We start from the raw sequence: 13,799 nt of genomic DNA, 5'->3' as shown, positions 1-13,799 counted from the left end.
GTTTAATACCACCCTCATGTGAAGATACAGATGCAGCTTTATAAAGAAAAGTAGCAAAATATCAACAGTGGGTAGGCAGCAGACAGACTGTTCTGTACAGCCTGAGTTCATGATCTCTTTACAAGGTGCTCGGGCTCCAATTTGTGGAAAGGACACTCTGCTCTGCACAAAACCCAAAAGCTCAGACAGATCATTAAATGTTGTCAAGGAGTGTCTGTGGAATTGTCTGCAGTGTCCTGGCTGATATCAGGCTCTGGAAAGGTCTCTGCAGCAGGAGCAGGACTCAGTGATCTGCTCACTCAACGCTGCAGGGCCTCACCCTGTTTGCTCTCCAGTGTGACTTTGACAGAAAATGCCACGTCCAGGTGATGGGGATGCAGGTTTGAATCCTCTCACCCTGGGGAAGGAATGGAATGAGCTCTCCCAGACTCTGAACCTCCTGTGGAAGAGGCAGTCAATGTCCAACATTGACTCAACAGAGATGAGGCATCCCAGGTGTTGTCTCTGCAAGAAGTCCAAGTGCTCTGACCAACAAGGATAACACTGCATCCGCACTTCTACTTGCTTTGCTTGCAGGCTGCCCCCAGTCAGCATGAAAAGCATCCTTCATCTCTAGCAGAACTATTCCACCCCTAGAGAGAGCCTGCTTCCAAAGACAGTATTTTGTGGAGGCACCAGAGCGACCTCTGTCCCCAGGGCATACAGATCTTAATGGATCTCAAACAAACTATTCTAAGAGAAGTTAATCACTGCATATAGGGAAAGATCTAGTAGGAAATAAACTTTTTTCAGCAATGCCTGGCAGCAAGTTAGGATAAATCAAAGTTCTTCATCTCTGCTCACCTTCCGAGCACAGATGAACAGTGGAAATACCAAACAAGATACATAAATGGTAAAAAGTGAGATTTTTAAAGCATCAGTATACTTCTAGTAATCCCAGATGTTATTAATAGCATCACTTTCCCCACAGTGAAAGAAGAACTTTAATCCCCTATTGATTGAAGCTAAAGTGCAGGACACACTGCCATTTACATGATTGATTCACGTACCTTGAGGGAATCAAGTCATCTGTAAACCAAATTTTTTCTTCCTTTACAGGTCCCTGTTAGATAAATGTCTCTGTAAGCAAAATATCTTTAAATTAAGGGCAAGAGGTGAAATACACTGCTAGCAAAAGCAGGCAGGGCTTCAGTGAAATCCAAGCAGAAAATCTGACCTGATAGACACATTTTCTTGAATTGTGAGAAGGTAATTTGAACTCAAGAAAAATAATCTTAAGACTGAGAAATTACATGATTTCATACAGAAGATACACTTGGGAGAATGTGATATTCACCTATTTATGTATATTAAAAATGCATTTTTCCCAGAAGAACAGGTTACTGAACAATCCCCATCTAGTGTCCAATTCATCCAGCTGGGATGTACTCTGGTTTTCAGGTGGTGACAAACATTCCCCCTACTGAAACAACTTCTTGACTCAGGCATAAAGTGGGAAGCGTGAATATCCTGGTCACTTCTTGAAAGGAAGACTGGAAGCCTGTTCAGAAAGTGCAGATAGATCACCTAAGGAATAAAGCCAGGAGGAGGAGAGAGCCCCGGGGGCCTCCAGTGTGCGCTTGTGATCGACATCCTCTAAAGTGCTTTCTTTGAAACCTTCATGTCAAAGTTTCTCCAGTCTCTTGACAAACAGCATTTTTACTACATTCAGCTCAGCAGGGAAAGTGTGATAACTTAGAAGGATGAAATTCAAAAGCATTTCTGGTTCATTTGAAATAGCAGCAGCCGTGACTAGGTAATAGAAAACAAAGTTCTTTTCATTGCTGTGAATCCCAATGATGGCATCTCAGGCAGGAGCGATAATGTTTGATTTTTCTTCAAGTTTGTCATGCAGGGACTGAGTGCCTTGAGGGAGAGAATGAAACAACAGCTCCCAGCATTCAGACAGGTAGATATTTATTTATATGCTGAACAACAAGGCTAAGGAGTTGTGGGTGTAATACAAGGGGGCTTTCAACCTACAGCACTCAAAGCATGAGCAGAGTAGTTCAATAATGTGAAGTTTTGCTCTGGTTTGTATAAAAATTGAATTTATATTTTCTCATTGAAGTGCAAGTGGGTGACCATTGTCCACCCCACGAGTGGACAGAAGCCTGGTTCCAAGGCTGGCCTGTGTCTCTCCTACCACCATGGATGACATCAAAGTGGTGAAGAATAGTGTCATGATACAGAGACACCTCTTTTACGGCTGCACATGCAAGTTGTGAGACAAAGATTGGTCATTACAGAATTTCCCCCTCTCACTTTTTTATACTTTATTGATGGCAGAGGTAAAGCAATTGAGGACTGCTCTGTACACAGTATATTCCCAACAGGGTAAGTTGCAAGGAAATTATTATTGGAAGACACTTGTAAAAAACAAGGTAAACAAACCACTTCTTCATCTTCCTGGAGAGAACAACTTTCACTTATTACACCACTGCAAAGCACTTTTGCTAAATTTAGCTACAGAGATGATTTCTCTGTCTGGTCACACGAATGTTCTGGCCACTTGGCCAGGGGGTAGAACTGGATGAGGTAGCTTTTAGGAAACCACCCATGTTTCCAAAGCTGTGCTGGAAGGAGCCTGGTTATTTGTTTCAATTCCCTTCTTCCTAAGTAAGTTTTCATTTTCATGCATTCTTTGCAGCCGTGTCTCAGCTGGATATTACAGTGCCAACATTTTGAAAGGAAAATTGCTTTCTGTTTCTCATAGTATTTCATGCATAAACCATCCCTTACAACCCAAAAATGCAACTCAGGTCTTCTCTGTTTTTCCAGATCTGTGGTCCCTATTGTCATGTCCAAGGGACCAGGAATTACACTGGCGTAGGGTAGGACTGAGAAAAGAAGGATGGCATTTCTGTTTACCTTTTGCATGCTGAAGAGGACTCATTTAATTTTAAAATTATTTGGAATAAACCTATGTGTATCTGAAAATTTGGTGCAATGAAACTAAAGTGAACAAATGAAAAAGTGCCAGTTTTTTCCCATAGCTGGCTGCCGTGTATGTTCATTTTTGCTTGTTTGTCACTCAGAAAAATGCAAAGAAAGGTTTATTATCTACTACCAAGAATGGTTTATCATGTCTATTTAAATGGCTGTAAAAGAGCTTTTGGAGAAGCATGAAGCTCTATTTATGTTATAGGGAGCATTACAGTAGCAAAAGGAACATTTCTGCTCACTTCTTGTGGGAAGTAAAGATTTTATTTTTCCTTTTAAAACACATCTCTACTTAACATTGTCAGAAGGGACCAGACCATGCCATAACATAAATCCTATGTTCATCTGTCCATAAAACAGCCCCCATGCCTGGGGACTGCTCCTCCTTGTCTTCTGGTGGGAGGGGTTGCAGGCACCATCTCCTCCTCACAGAGAGCCTGTGCTGGGGCAGGACTGTATCTCCCTCTGTGTGCCTCCCCCACGAGATACAGCCACCGCCAGCTGCTCTTTGGTTAGCACAGGTATTCACAGCACATTTAACCTCACTCTGATTTATCACAGCCTTTTACACTTCCGTGAAGATTATCCTCCTGCTCCTAAGGGAGATTATCCAGAGCCCAGTAAAACAAGTCCTCAGAATGAGTGTTGGATATGAACTTAATAACAACCCATCCCACTGTCACGACCCGATGGATGGACGTGAGGGTTCGTTTTGATTTCAAAGTGCAAAAAGTGGCAGTGAGAACTTAGTTCAAATAAAATCAATGTATCTTTATTGATACACACAATATGCGATAGAGGAAAAGAGAAAGAAAGAGAGAGAGAGAGGGAGAGAGAGAAGAGGGGGTTATAGCTACCAATGGCAGATGGGAGTCCTCGTGGTGTGGAGCCAGTAGACCACCTTTGCAGTCCTTGTGGCATGTGCCAATAGATCCATCTTCTCCATCAGGGAGGCCTCAGAGGCTCTCTTTTTGGGGTGCTTATTATAGTCCTTTTTTGAGCAGCCCAGGAAGGGGGAGACCTCGTGAGTGTTGCAGGTTTTCTCTCACAATGAAGGCACAGGGCAGGCTGGACTCGGTGGTTCAGCACAGTCAGTCTGGAGCAATCACAGCTCCACAAACACAGCCCAGATACTGTGACAGTCCCATTGTTTCTGCATGGGTTTCCAGGGAACATCTTGGTCCAGTGAATGCACCTGTGGGAGAAACCTGGGTCCCACCTCAGTCAGGCCAGAACTCCTGTGTTGTGGTTTAGGGTCCTTGGGGTCTCAGCCTGTGTCCTTGTCCAACAGTCATGAGGCAGATGAGGGATCTTTGGACTGACCCCCACACCCACCCAGGGTCCTCTGCAGCCTCCAGTAGTGCTGCTGCTGCTGCCATTTTCTGCTTCTCCCCACTTGGTTACACCACAGATGTGCTCAGGTGCCCGTCTGCAGCTGTACGGCAGTGAGGAGGAGATGGAATATTCAAGTTATTTTGTAAACTGAGGGTTGGAGAGGACCGGGAACAAACAAATTTGTTTCTGTCAAATAAATGCTTGACAGAAAACCAACATGAACTGGAAGACAAACACACAAGATATCTCCCTTGAGGCATCCAAGCATGAAACATTCACACCCCAAGAGGGTCCCCACAGTGACCCATAAATGGGAATTCGGGGAATGATGAATCAGACCTTCCATTTCCTCCGTGTTTCACTGGAAGCAGTTATAAATCATCTCCAGCATAACAAGTGCACCTCAGCCACAAAGGAGGTGGGAAAGGGTCTAATTTTAACCCATTAAGAGTCTTCAGGCTGCCAGATTCAAGTTGTGTCTATTTGTGAGGGTGAAATAGAAAGAAGGCACCTAAGAGCACTTGAGAAAAATTAAAGGCTAGCACAAGCACATCACAAATTCAAAGAAATCCTGCACCGGGGATTTAGAAGAGCACTGGTACAAAGTAATAGCTTACAAATCCTTGATTCCCTGAAAAATACTAATGCCAGTCATCTCAGGCTTTTTCCTTATTGCCTGCCTACACAGCTGCCTTTCAGTTTGACTATTTGAGGAGAAACTTCTCAGGACAAGAGAGTATGATTAAACTTTAAAATCCAATTCATGACAGAATCTTCTTTACTTTTTGAAGAGAAAAAATGGTATTCCACTTAAAATTTAACAAGAGAGCAGACCCTCTCTTGCCAGTTTGCACAACACGAGAAACTTTTTGGGGAGAAAAAAAAAGAGAACTTATGTAATTGGAAGGGCTGGCAGGATGGGGAAAGAAAAACTTTCCTGATTGTGTTCAGGGTTTTATACAGAAGATTTTATAAAGGGAGAAAGATCCAAAACGTATTTTGGGGAAAAACTGTGCAGAATCTGTTCAGAACCCAGAGTGTGCCACTCCAACCCTGCTCACTTGTGAAACAGAGGTAGAAGCAACCAGGCCAGAATGCTCCATCTTCTGATTAAAAAAAGAAAAGAAGAGTGGAGGGAATTGTTATCACTGCATTTGCAGCACAGCAGGCTGACTTTTTTTATTTTCTTTTTCTCCTAACTTACTTGTACAAGTGCTCTATTAATAATTCATGCTGCTTCTAAACGGCAGGGCAGCCGCTGCGGCTTTGTCACATCTCACAATGGCTGAGTGACAACGTGGCTCTGACTCCAGGCCACTATCTTTGACTATCTGCCGGGAGAGACACATCACTGTCCTTCCTTTGTCATTCAATCCCTGACAAGCTGGTGACAAGTGCTGGCCTGGCTGTCATTCCCTTCACCCTCCGAGAACAGAATCTGCCACTTTGCAGTGCAGGGTCCGAGCTCCTGTGCCCCAAAGAAGGAGATGTATGTTAATGCTTCTGCTGAGCGCTGCTCCTCTTCTGCTGGTTGTTTTTCCTCTGGATACAAATCTGGATTGACCATGCTTCAAAAAGCACAGAGTTTAAATGCAGCTCTGGCACCAGCATCCAGCTAAAGCCCATAGGATAATGGTGTCCCCAGTGTGGAGTGTCCCCAGGAGGGAGGGGGGAAAATGGCTTTTTTAGAAAAAAAAATAAAAAAGGTGTCTCAGGTGACAATGCCAGATTTTAAGACAGGCAATAATGGATCACACACGGAAAGAATGACACGTTCCCTGTGTGTGCCAAGGAGCTTTTGGGCCTGAGCTGGCAGGGCAGCGTTGCCCTCCCAGAGCCCCAAGCCCTTCGCAGGCAGGACACAGCGCGTCCCTCGCACCGAGCTGAAGCTGCTTCGCAGAGCTTCCTAATGAAAACAACTCCGCTCTCTTTTCCTGATGCTTGGAAGTGCTGGGGGTGTTTTTGACAGGCACCAGAAAACCTCCTGGGGCTCCCTCTGACTCTGCCAGCACCCTGCAGCCCCCGCTCCCTGCAGGGGCAGGCAGCACACGCTCCGTGCGCTCAGCCCAGATCGCTCCCTTCATTCAGTGTGCAACATCCCTCACAGAGCAGCCAAGCCCGTGAGAGATTCCAGGAAAGGGCTGAGAGCCCTCAAGGCTTTCCCAGTTTCCAGCGCTTTGACGTTCCCGGGTGCAGGGAGGGAGGCAAATGCAGAGCAAGGATTAAGTCGTGGGCAGAGATGCCAAAGCCGGTCCTTTGTGCCCAGCTCTGGAGGCTGCCGGGGGGCATTCCCACATTCAGCCCTCGGAAAAGGTTTACTGCAGGCTGCTGTTATAAACACGGGGGACAACTTTGTACCCGAGCATCCTTTCCCGTGGAGACACTGAGTGCTGCTTCCTTTCTCTTCCCTGCTGCAGCGCTGTTACCAATTACAGCCATTAAAGAAGAACAGCTGGCACTCGTTCGAGTGGAGAGCTCTCCAAAGCCCTCAGAAACCGATGAAAAATAGATCTCCCTTCTTTCACTGGATTTTGGATCAGATTCAGAGAGACCTGATGGTTTAGAAAGCAGGGGGTTGTGGTGTTTTTTCCCCCATTTCTCTGTTATTTCTCCATCTCTTGTTTGTGACTAGGGCCCATTTCTTTTTTCAGCCAGTGTCAGGAGATTGGGGCTGCTTGGGCCCCTCCCCTCCATTTTTAGAGGAGATCTTAATTATAAAACTCCACAGCAGGGCTGAAACTACTAGAAACTAGAAGGAGAGAAAGAATGAGGCAGAACAGCAAAGAGCAGCAGACTTTCAATGTCCTTTGCTCGTGATGCTTTTTTCCATTTAAGTACTTTCACGGCTGTTCCATGCATTGCTCAAAGCTCAATTTGTCTTGCACACAGATCTTACTGAAAGGTAATAAGGAAATCCTAGCTAGAGAGTCAATTAACATGTAATCTTTGACATTTTGTATCAGCAGCAGATGCCAAATGAGGTTTTTTTCTTTATACAGAATGAAATCTATTGCTCCAGTGCTTAAAAATTTGATTTTATGTTACATTTTTTTCTATATTCATCCAGGATTCTCTCTTCCAGTCCCATAGTGGGGAAGTGCACTGAGTTTTGCCTCTGAAATTATCAACAAAACCCTTCTTGAGCTCAGGGAGTAACAAATTAATCCAACAATTACTGTGTTGGGAGATGGAAATTTGCCTTCCTTCCACCTTGTCCTTTTGGGGCCAAATTTTCATTTTCACACCAGTAAACCAGTGAAGGGGTGGAATGTTTGGTTGGCCACAGCAGCTGCTGACACTGCTTTCCATTAAACTGGTCCCTCTCTTACTGTACAACAGCAGCTAGATCTGAGATTCCCTGGTGTTACCAGAATGCAAATCAGGAGGTGTTCAGCTGTCGTTGCTTCACAAGGCAAAAAACACCCGGGGAGTGTAAAAGGCTGGGCAGCTGAGGCCTGTCCTCACTATCCTTCCCAAGGTGCCTGGACACCAGGCCCTTTATTTGCAGTGCATTAACACCTTGAGCAGCTCTGGCAGAAAACATGACAGGTGAGGTGCTTTATTGGACCGTGCAGGTACCTCAGAATTCAACTTGCACACTGCTTTCTGTAATTTCTCAGATAACTGTGAAAGATTCCAGCTGAGGTTTCAGTTGGTACAGCTACAGAAATATTTATTAATGCTAATTAAATTATTATCACTGCTCTGTAATTTCATAATGTGTAATAAAATGGAGCCTGTTAGTTTAAAATATGTACATAACTAAATATAGCAGTTGCAATAAGCTCCATCTTGCTCACCTGTCTGTACCACTGTTGAATCCCCACCAGTCACAACATGTCTGAGACTCCACATCAGTTCAAAAAGCTGTAATTATGTCTTTGAAAGACTAACAAGTAAGCAGGATTATATAAAAGGATTAAGCACACACATAAAAATAACGTACTAGAAACTGTAGGTGGACTAATCTCTGAATCACCTGAGGAGGCTGAAATTTCCCTCTTTTATAGAGCTGCATGTTTTCTACATCTTGTTTAGCTCTGTAGAGTGATTGAAATAAAGTGCCACCTGTGCCCAGCAGAAAGGCTACGAGAATGTTGTCATGAGAGCTCCAGTTCTGGGCACCTTGCCTGGAACAGTCACGGCTCTGCAAGGGGCCCTGGCCACCTGAAGGTCAGGGAAATGTGGGCAAGTTTCACATCAAGGGATACCTGTGCTGTTTTCTCTTAATACCTGTGAAAATCAGATAAGATAATAGCAACACTCAGAAAGAGTGATTATCATCATTCTTTTAATGACAGGCATGGAAGAAAGGCTCCAGCTCAATGAGCTGTGACATGGAAACAAATTTTGCAAAAAAAAAAAAGGAATAAATGGGAGAATCTGAAACCCAAATCCACAAGGAAGTGATTTCCTGCAGTGCTGCATGTGTAACCTAAAGCAGAGTGGAGTTCAAGCCTGTAAAGAGAGATTTCTGCCACTTGAAGATGTTTGGTGCATCCCCAGCATGAAGGGGCTGAGCCCACGGAACCTGCTGCTCCCCTGTCAGCAGAATGGCTCCACCTCAGGTTCACCTCACAAGATGGGCAATTAAATCAAGCTGATGAAGCAGACAAATCCAGCTAAAGGACAAATTAGGCTGCACAGAATGTCTCGTTGCCAAGGCAGAAATGTACCACAGGGAACAGATGCAGAGGGGCTGCTGGACACTCCAGGAATTAATGGCAATGTGGACTCCACACTGAACAGAAAAGCCACGCCATGACATGCATGATCCAAACTGCAGCTGATAAAGGCAAAAATTACAGAGAGAGAGATTATTCAAAGACTCCAGCAGGCAACAGTTTACCATCTTTTATGAAGAATGGATCAATATGAGAATGTTCCCAATAAGAGAAGAAATTAATTGCAGTCAGTATTGCTGGTGTATGAGCAGAAAGGTCACCGAGGGTCTGGAGCAGGAGCTGAACAGACTGAAGTTTGTATTACACAGGGTTAGATGGAAATACAGAATAATTACTTTTGCAAGCTTGCAAAGGATTAAACTGATTTAAACGGGATGAATCTAGCTGCAGCCCACTCCATCAGCTGTGTGACAGTAATTAATATGCAGATTAGAAAAAAAAGCCTAAACCCCAGACATTTACTCTGCACTAAGGCAACGTCCTTCTTTCATAACTTCAGTGACATCTCAGCTTTACCACAGTAGTGGCCAGATGTCTTCCAATGCACAAGGATATTAACGTACAGATGAATTAATTTTCCAGGCTTTTTTTAATGCCAAACAACTTAATTTGGAACTATAAGCTGAAGTTCTAGTTTCACACTACAAATTTAAAAAGTATTTAGGAAAACAATATTTAATTTACATACAAATATACATAATGAGGTTCATAGAATCATAGATTGGTTTGGGTTTGGAAGTGACCTTAAAGATTAACTAGTTCCAATGCTCCTGCCATGGGCAGGGACACCTTCCACTATCCCAGGTTGCTCAGGGCCCCCATCCAGCCTGGCCTTGGACACATCCAGAGATGGGGCAGCCACAGCTTCTCTGGGAAGCCTGTGCCAGGGCCTCACCACCCTCACAGGGAAGAATGTTTTCCTAGCATCCAGTATAAACCCCTCACCCTTCATCTCAAGGTCATTCTCCCTTGTTCTATCATCCCATACTCTTTTAAAAAGTCCCTCTCCAGCTTTCTTGTACCACCTTTAGGAACCTGAACATGCTATGAGGTCTCCACAGAGCCTTCTCTGTTCCAGGCTGAACAGTCTCAACTCTTGGAGCCTGTCTTCATAGAAAAGATGCTCCAGCTCATTGATTGTCTCTGTGGACTTGCTCCAACAGATCCATGAATGACAAAGGATGGCAGGAGTAACTCAGCAGGATTGTGACTCCATTTGCACTCAGCAACTTTGTCACAGACAGCCTCACGAGTTTTGTGTAGCCAGGTGTAAGAGAGAGCTGCAGTTAGGGAGAAATGCTTTATGAATAGCTGTGCATTTCTGCTAGGATGAGCTAAATATCACAGGTGAAAGTTTTAAACTGGTAAAAGTGTTACACACCCTAAATGTGCCTCTTTCTCTGGACTTACTCCTTCAATACTCTCCTCCTGCCTGCGACCCCACACCCAAGGGCTCTTGGCTCAGACATGCCACAGCAGCTGGGACCTCTGTGGGCCATTACCTGTCTGGAGAGCTGCTGTAATCCCTGGTTTGTGCAAATCAGACTGGACCTTTGGATGCTGTGGAGTGGTAGTGCACCTCTTCAGCAAGTCCTGAGCAACTCTTGTGTGTCTGTTTCCACAGCAGCTTCCTCTCCTGTTCCAGATGCTGCAAGAGTTCCCAGCCACCAGCTCCCATCTCCATCCACATGCAGCTGGATGCTCATTTAGTGGCAATGCACTCCCAGCCACTGGCAGAGGAGAATTAGTTCTGTTGTTTGTCAGCTGATGCTTTATAATCTCTACATATGCACAGCTAATTTTGTTTTTAACTGTACTTGCTGTTCCCTCTCAATCTCTAAAACCTCCTGAGAAGTGGTATAATCCCATTGCTTCCCATTTTCATGACACATGCTCCTAAGTACATTCAATTACTGCATGCATAATTGCCAGCTCACAGAGGCTCAATTATTAGTTTCTAAATCACATATTTAACTAACCCTTCTAAATCATTGGGAGGGTGATTTAAACACAAATTCATATACCCTTGTGGTGTCAGGCTCAGTGAAATGGTTTGGGTTTGCACTAAAACACAGAGTATCCAAGTCTTAGTGCCTTCTGTTTTATAGGCAGGATCTAGAACAAGAAAAAGCCTCTAATACACAGAATCCTGTTGCATTTCTGACCATGGGGATGAGGCAAACTGCCTTGAACAACAGTAGAAAAATGGACCAACCGAAGCATTCAGCATAACAAAGGAAAAAGCAGAGAGAGAGAGGCAAGGCATTCTTCTGAATATAGAGCACAAGAGAATAAGCAGGAATATCCAATTTAGATGGATCTGGGCTCCAGTGGGAAATATGCAATTAAAAACAATCTGGCTTCATGTTGAGCTGTGACATGGGACAACCTGACATCCAGCCTAGAAACTTTACTGATGCCTCCCAGTACTCAGTGCCCTCAAGTCTTTTTGAACCAACATAAGCATAAAGTACAGACTTTAACAGCTGGTGAATAAGGGTGTGGAAAGAGAGAAGAAAGTCTAACCTACAGTTTGTAGCCTAAGATAAAACTCTTTCTCTGCTTTTAGGTGTGGCCAGGAGGAAAGAAGTCCCAGTGGCTTCCCTATAGAAAATTATAAATACAGGACTTTGCTGATAAGCACGTTGTTAATTCAAGACAGACAGGCTTCTGGTTTGCAATACTATCAAATCAGACTTTTCAAGAACATCCCTGGTGTGTGGTTTTGCAAGGTGTTGATGCTTGCCCTCTTGTCACACTGGTCCTGTCACACTGGTCCCTGCTAAAGCATCAACAAAGTCTCCCCTTCAGAGCTGGACAGTGGTTATATGACAAGATACCTAAAAGCAGTTTATCTGCCTTTCAAAGCTGGTCCCATGCAGATTCTTATGCTGAAAATACCAACCAAAACCATAACTACTTGAGAAAGCATAACTGAAATCATGCTTCCATCACTCAGCCAGCATCTGTCCTTTTCTGCTTCCATTCATCTGCTAAGGAAATATCAGTTTCTAGAACTTCTGAAACCTCCTTTTTTATTTTTTTTTCCCAAGAGGAAAGACAACACAAAGCTACCCAACTTCTCTCGGCTGTGTCACAGATTTAAAGCTACCCCCTACTCTAATTCTCCATTACACACATGACAAAACCTTCTATTTTAAGAACTTATATCAGTCCCACCTACCTGGAGGTGAGAGAGATTAAGACTTTGGGGGCAAGGATTTTTGTTGAGATTTTACACCACCTACTACAACCACTGAGTAAATTTTGAAATCATTACATGTAATTAGTAAAATAACAAGGCCAGAATGTGACATAGTAAAATATTTCTTTTTTTGTAAATGATTGTCAGAAACTCCAGTTACACTTGGCTTTCTTGTGTAACAGTTTTTAAGGTGATGGTAAAAAAAAAAAAAAAAAAAAAAAAAAAAAAAAAGGTCAAACCAACCAAGCAACAAAAAACCTAAAATAAAACCAAAACAACAACAAAAAAAACCCCCAAACCAAACCAGTAAAAACCCCACAAAACCTCAAACCCTTAGTAAACTTTACTTATAGTGCATCCTCCATCCTCCTTAGTGTAATATGTCATGGAATGGATTCAATGCTGAGTTTCTGTTTTAAGTAAGACTAAAGAAATATTAAGCTCACTCAAAAGTAACAGCAACTTTACACAAAAGTCTAAGGTTTATTTGCTCCCCTTGTTTTCCACACTTCGGATGAGGCTGAGGAGAGGCTCTGTAGTTAAGAGCATCACATGGAAGGCTGGAAGATCTGGTGCAGCTTCAGGTAAAGTAAAATAAAAATACCATTAGTGTATCAAAAAATATCAAAAAGGGTAATGTAATAATTTTGGCAGTCCCTTTATTTTCTGCTAAATTACATAGAATTTTGAATTTTCTGTCAGCTTGTTGGTTTGATTATTTCTTTCACTTTTACCCAGGAAAATTAAAGCATGAGAGTGACTAAGTAAACAATCTACAGCTTTGTCCATGTTTTCAGTTTAAACACACCTTAAGAGACAGAGACAGAACTACAGCAGGCCACATTTTTAACGCAGATGCATTGTGTTAGCAAAGACCTTTTGCCAGAAAAAAATAATCTACTCAGGCAAGTGGGAAAAGAATTTATTCTAAATAAATATATTCAAGTAATGCAAAATTAAAACATAGAATCAGGATAGTCCCAGCATTAGCCATACCAGTGTAAGGAGTTTTACCCTGGCACCATTATGCTCTTCCCAAAGCCATAAATTCCATATTGGTTGACATCAGTGAAGTCCCCAAAATGCTCATGACCAGCTCTCTCCTTGGGCTTGCCCAAGCCCTCTGTGAGCAGAAGGCTCAGGAGATACTCCCCAGCATTCTTCTAGAGCTGTGTAAGATTTTAAGTTAATGTTCCAGTTCCCTTGGGATCTCTCAGGAAGCTCCTACATGACCTCCTGTTCTGGTTTGACCCTGGCTGGACACCAGGTGCCCCCAAAGCTGTTCTGTCACTTCCTCTCCTATCTGGACAAGAGGAAATGTAACAAAAGGGTCAGTGAGTTGAAACAAAGGCAGGGAGAGATCACTCACAAATTACTGTCACAGGTAAAACAGACCAAACTTGGGAAATTAATTGAATTTATTACTGAGGGTAACGAGAAGTAAAACAAAATGCCTTCGCCCTCATGTCCCTGTCCTTGCTGGGCTCCACCTCCTCCCCCTCAGGGTGCAGGGACAGGGAATGGGGGCTGAGGTCAGTCCATCACAGGTTGTTTTGTCTCTGCTGCTGCTTCCTTCTCCAGCTCAGCTCCAG

The sequence above is a fragment of the Prinia subflava genome, chromosome 1, assembly GCF_021018805.1.
Source record: "Prinia subflava isolate CZ2003 ecotype Zambia chromosome 1, Cam_Psub_1.2, whole genome shotgun sequence".
NCBI lineage: Eukaryota > Metazoa > Chordata > Aves > Passeriformes > Cisticolidae > Prinia > Prinia subflava.
This window is presented reverse-complemented; position numbering follows the sequence as displayed.